At 45.4% G+C, this 6,298-nt stretch overlaps 1 protein-coding gene across 3 annotated transcripts in view; it reads left to right on the top strand.

The window, feature by feature from the left end:
- The window catches only part of NR1H4 (nuclear receptor subfamily 1 group H member 4), a 112,682-nt gene that overhangs the window by 2,894 nt on the left and 103,490 nt on the right, over positions 1-6,298 (top strand). The window contains exon 2 of one of the 3 annotated variants that reach the window (XM_045292428.1): positions 4,724-4,920. The exons of the other annotated variants lie outside the window; for them this stretch is intronic. The gene's annotated coding sequence lies outside the window, so the exon portion shown is untranslated. The remainder of the gene's footprint in view (positions 1-4,723; positions 4,921-6,298) is intronic. 3 annotated transcript variants of the gene reach the window in all.

The following is a 6,298-nucleotide window of genomic DNA, read 5'->3' as shown; positions in this document are numbered from 1 at the left end:
GGCTGAAAGGAGCTTAGACTTGCCCCGGGGGGGCACAGCAGCGGGGGCTGTGAATGGGTAGGCATGCATTTCATGCCAGGATAGATGTTAAAGGGCTCAGTTGGCTTTCAGTGGGGAGATAAAGGAATGAAACAGGCATGTGCTCTTCTCCCCTCGCTTTGCTCAGGGCTTGATGCACCACCACCCCCACCTCCTCCAACCTCAGCAGCATCAACTACGAAGGACCTAAAAGAAAGAGGGACAAATTCCCCCCCAGACAGTTCTCTGTGTGTCCACATTCTCTACCTGTGGGGCCTCATTCAGTGATGAGCGTCCTTAGCCACCAAGCAGCATGGGGAGAGAGACATCACCACGCAAAAGTACTCACCCTTCTGCCTCCCTCTCTCTGCCTGACAATCCTTGCTCTCTCAGTGAGTTATTGATCCCCTTTCCAATACTGATGAGAAAGGATCGTGTTTTCACGGCTCTCTGCTCTCTGTGAGCGGTGCCACTGCAGTGCCCACATCAAGGCTCTTGATCGGAAAGTGAAAGCTCACAGGTGCTGGACACAGGGAGGCGGTCCATTCTATCAGGTGGACGAATTCAAATAGAGGGATTGTGACTAAATTGCATGTATGTGAACATAAGATCATTTACTAGCTTTAGGATAAAACCCTAGTAAAAATTGTAAATAATAATATTCACTTTGAAATAATAATCCACTTTGAAATGGTAGCATTAGAGAGCCTCTTCCTGGTCGCATTATCCCGGGTTAACTTAGGTCTTTTATTCTGCTGTTAAAGGTTGTAGCAGATATATTTAACAAGGTCCTGCCCTGGCTTGTCATCAGTGTTCTGAGGCTCAAATTGTCCCTGTTCAAGCAGAGAACTATCCACCACTTTTCCCAGAAAGCCATTGAAGATCTCAGTGTAGATGCCAGGTCTACCTCAACTTGGGACTTAAGGAACCAGAGGTGGCTGTGATCCACCACTGGGAGGGCAGGGCAGGACAAAGTAGCATCCTTCTTGTAATCACTGCTCAGGAGATCATTGCTCTTCTGGAACACCAGGGGAATCATTTGTGAGGGTGTTTAAACATATGTGTGCATGTAGGTGTGTTTATGTGTGTTGTTCAGTGCCAGCCAATCTGTTCCAACTGACAGTGACAGAACAAAGCACTGCCAGGTCCTGTGCCGTCTCCCAATTGTTGTTATATTGGAGCCCATTATTGCAGCCATTGTATCAATCCCCCTTACTGAGGGTCGTCCTCTTTTTTTGATGACCATCTACTTTAGCAAGAATAATGTCCCTTTTCAGGGACTAGCTTCCCTATGCCACCCTCCCACCCTCTCCTTTTCCCCTTCTGCTCTTTCTCTCTAGATAGATAGATCGATTTGAAAGAAAGATCTATAATGTTCAATAAAGTTCAAAAATGCTGCCTAATCTTAAGAATGTATTCCAATACAGAGTCCTAAAGAATATAAAGGAGCCCTGGTGGCTGAGTGATTATAGGTTGGGCTGCTAAGCACAAGGTCAGTAATTCAAAACCACCAGTCATTCCGTGGGAGAAAAATGAGGCTTTTTACTCCTGGAAGGGATTACAGTCTCAAAACCCCACAGGGGGGCAGCTCAGTATGCTCGAGGAGGAGGTTGCTACGAGTGGGCATCGACTCGGTGGCAGAGAGGGAGAGAGACTAGATAGATTATGCCTGGTTATGGCATCTAATTGTATAATATACACAGGGAGGCGAGTCCGTGATATCCTTAGGAAACTGACATCTCAATGCCTTTATCTCTTGAAAGTTGCAGCATTATTGCTAACTAAGTTTGAAATCTTGTTTGACCTACCCCCAGTTCTGTTCTCTGTTATTTTTCCATTCAGTGATAAGACCTACACATTTGCCTCAGTCTTTGTAACTACAACTGAATAGTCGGTGGAGTCCCTGGGTGATATAAATGGTTAGCACTCTTGGCTGACAACAGAAAGGTTGGTGTTTTCAAACCAGCCAGAGGCACGTTAGAGAAAAGCCTGGTGTTCTACAACTGAAAAATCAGCTGCTGAAAACGCTACACAGCACAGCTCGCCTCTAGCGCAGAAAGGTTGCTGTAAATTAGAATCAACTCAATGGCCGTGGGTTCTTGTTCTGGTTTAAAGAATGAGCACAGATTTCTTCATTATTTATTTCACTGCTGACAGTCATTTAGATGCATCCACTTTTCCTTGTTAGACATAATGCTACGATGAACATCTTTGCGCATGTGTGCCAAGGTTTCTCTACAGAAAGTACCTATGGATAGGAATTGCTTCTTATTTTAATTAAGAGCATCATGGAGTGCATATTTAATAACTCAATTAAAACGGATGTACTTGAGAATCCAACCATTGCAGATTGAATCGTGTCTCCTCAACAGATGTGTTGATGGCTTACAAGGTCTAAGAGGTATAAAAATATACAAAAGTGGATTCAGTAAGTAGCTTCGGGCCTATGAAACAGCACCTGCAAACACATGTTTCCACAATCTAATAATGATATAATAATAAAAGGCCACGGGAGAAGAAGTTCAAATCCAGTGGAGCAGACCTGGTGTCCATGCTGGTCTCGTCAGTGCATGGAAGTCCCCGGTGAGAGAAAGGTGTTTGAATGAGTGATGGGGACACAGCATACCTTGGAAGAGGCAGGTAGAGGAGTCGTTTTTACATGAGGTGGCCAGTACTAGGACTATAGATGAAAGAATGAGAGGGGAAATCTCTCAAAGTAAATTATGGAAGAGCACTTCATTTTATGGAGTGTCTGATGGAAATGTCCTGCTCTGAGTTGGAAGAATCTAACTTTGCAGAAAGTACAGGTGAGAAAATGAGCAGTGTGTTGGTAAGAATGCCAGAATGCTCCTGAGAATGAAGGATCATGTGAGGGGTGATGGAAGACAATGTAAGATATGGAAATAATAATCTATAACTTATCAAGGGTTCCTGAGGCAGGGCGGGTGGGAGAGGGAGGGGGAAGAAATGGGGAACTGATATCAGGGTCTCAAGTGGGAAGAGAATGCTTTGAAAGTGATGATGGTAGCCTATGTGCAAATGTGCTTGACACACTGGATGAATGTATGCATTGTGATAAGAAATGTAAGAGCCCTCAATAAAAGTAAGAAAAAAATTGATCAAGGGTTCACAAGGGTGGGAGGGTGGAGGAGAGAGGGGGAAAAGAGGAGCTGATACCAAGGGCTCAAGTCGAAAGAAAATGTTTTGGAAATGATGGCAACATATGTACCAATGTGCTTGATACAATTGATGTGTGAATTGTTATAAGAGCTGTAAGGGCCCCCAGTAAAATGATTTATTAAAATTAAAAAAAGAAGGAGGAGAAGTAAGGATCGTTATGCGTTCATCCTCAGTAGGATTGAATCCCTGGAAGAGGACATCATTTGTGGCAAAGTAAATGATCTATGAAACAAAAGGGAGGATTTTCAATGCGATGGACTGAACCAGTGGTTACAACCACGGGCTCCAACACAGCAAGCGTGGTGAGGCTGGGGCAGGGTTCGGCAGGGCATCATTCCGTGGTCTACAGGGTTACCGAGAGTTGAAACCAACTTACCAGCAGCTAACAACAACAGACAGGAACAGATAAGCTACCACAACCATGCAGTGGCTTAAAGAATATTGTCTCTCAAATAGTGAAAATGTGAGTGTCCCAGGCAGGTACAGGTGTGTGTTCTATGCCTTTATTCAAGGAGCCTGGTTTCTTGCCAGTTGTTGCTCTACTTGCTAAGTAGGCACTATCCGAATCCACATGACCCATCTGGGTGACTGCACCTACCCTGCTGCAGGCTACCCAGTCAAGTAGGACAGGGAAAAAGGATGTAGGAAGGTGGCAGATCCACGATCTTAAAGCCTCCGACGTGGAAGTGGCACACCTCACATTTGCTTAATTCCATTGGAGCGAAATCAGCCACACACTCATACCTGATGACAAGGGGGACTCACAAATGGAGTTTAGCCGAGCGTCCAGAAGAACACAGGAAACTCTCTGAGTTGTGACAGGAGAAAAACACAAGAACCCCCTTTTCAGGGCTGGTCCAGGGTCCGTTGTGTGAGATTAAAATGGAAGGCATCATACTTGAGTCTCGTGGGGGCTCCAGCATCCTGACCAGCTTGACATGTGGAGTGGCTCTTTAGGAAACCAAAGGTAACTAAACGGAACACCAAACACTGAAGCATTTGGGCCACGGAGGCAGGACTGAGTGTCCAGATGAGAACAATTGTGGGCCAAATCTTAGTGGTGCCAAGAAGGTAACGTTGATGGTCCTGTCCAGAGGAGGAGACAGTAATGGGCTAATATCTGCCAGTGCAAATGTCCTCCATACTGCCTTACTGAACCCTGGCGATCTAGGCATCACGTGCCCCGTTTCTTAAAGTGCAAGTATAGTGCTGCCATGTGGTGACCAGGGAAGCTCGTGGGCCTTGGTTTGAATCCGGTTTCTCTCTCTTATGGGTTATATGATCTTGGTAAGGAGAGTCATGGAATCTCTGCCATCCTCAATGTCTTGAACTATAAAGAGCAGGCATCCCATCCCTGATAGCTCCTCCGTCTAGTCATGAGGGAAACCAGAGCACAGCCTGGTAGCATCTGCCTGGCAGGGACTCCCCTTCTGGGGACCAACTCCTCAGGGAGTGGGCTGGGAGTTAGGAGTCCAAGAACTGGTTCTCAAGGAGGAAGCCCTCCGATCCCAACCTTCCATTGCAGATGCTCCTTTCCTAACTGACTGGAGTGGAGCTCAGCCACCGTCGGTACCCCTGTGTAATCTCCAGAGAGCTCCGGGGCACCTGTCCCGAACCCTCGCGCTCCGCAGTCACAGTCTGATCGTTGATGGACGACACCTGAAGGAAGGGCCGTCACACAGCATCTTCAGAGACGTCAAATAAGCAAAAAAAGGAGATCACGTGAGCAAACCTCACACCATCTTGCTACTTCATTTGTGTAAACATTTAATATTGAAAACTTAGTTAGATGCAAACGTAAAAACAACTGCTTCATCCTGACGAGGGACTGTTTGATGGCTAGTGACAGACTGAGAGAGCAGGACCCCTGGCACAGACTTCTGGGTCAGACAGGGGCTTCGATCCACGCCGCGGCTTTGTGGTGGACCGGAGCAGGGACCATGGCTTTACTCTCTTTGAGCTTCAATGTTCTCATCTACAAAATGTGCATATCATTTTGTCCCCCCTACAGGGCCTTTCTTTTTCCCTTTAAGACTCTTCTTCCAACCTTGGGATTTTGCCTGGACTTCAAGGGTCAATGACTAGAAAAAGATTCACTCTTCCCCTGTTTTTTAAGAGTGGATTCCGCAGGCATCCATCAGAGACCATGTCACCCAGATGGTGTCTGTCGGGGTGAGGGGTTAAAAATGAACTAGCGTAGTTCACCAGTTATCAATCTTCATCTTTTCAGAGGTGAAATTCTCCTAAACCACAGTGCAACCAACTTAATTGGAGGAGAGTCTCCTTTGGCAAGTGGTCTATCCTAAAATATGAAGAGCTCATGTACAACATGAACTTCCTGGGCTGCTGTGTGTACACAAGCCAACACCGATAACCAAAAATCCATGCTGCCAGGAAATAAGTCTTATCACATTAAACACAAACAGACATATTATTTCTGAAATGATTCCTGGGCAATTAAATTAAGGTTAAATTACAGCTTCATGCAGCTTAAAGTAAAAGAAACATCGTCATCCCTGCTTCTGCTAACACCCAAGGCATCTAGCTAGACCCTGCATGTCATCCGGCCCTTGCCTTTTCTTCTTCCTCATTTGAATACATCGTCCCTTCCTTTTTATCTCTACAGATGCCACTCTGGCATGCCCCTGCATCATCTCACCTCAGCTACAATTTCCTGAAAACTTCTCCTTCTTTTACTGCCTATTCTCCTCCCCACTCATTAGTGTAAACTCTCAGAGTACACATTCTGTTGTACCACTCAAAAATTTCCCATAATTCTCCACTCACCGCAGATAGAATGCAAATGCTTTATAGGAAGAAAGTACTTTATTCTCAATGCTTTAGTAATTTGTACGTACTCAATAAAATCATTTAAAATCGATGTTGGCATTAGGTTTTCAGAAGGTAATTCGTAGGTGGGAACCACACAAGTGTCCATCCACCGATGAGTGTGAAGACAAACTGTGATATATACATGGAGCGTCACTCAGTCAGAAAGAGAAATCACGGTTTGGTACATGCGCTACAGCTTGCATAAACCTTGGAAACTCTGCTGAATGGAATGTCAAGCACAAAATGATAAATGTATGATCCCACCTAC

Source organism: Echinops telfairi, unplaced genomic scaffold (assembly GCF_000313985.2).
Source record: "Echinops telfairi isolate 266 unplaced genomic scaffold, ASM31398v2 ScPeMD7_2;HRSCAF=8, whole genome shotgun sequence".
NCBI classification, from domain to species: Eukaryota; Metazoa; Chordata; class Mammalia; order Afrosoricida; family Tenrecidae; genus Echinops; species Echinops telfairi.
Note: the sequence above shows the minus strand (reverse complement) of the source record. Positions and strands in the feature narration are given on the sequence as shown.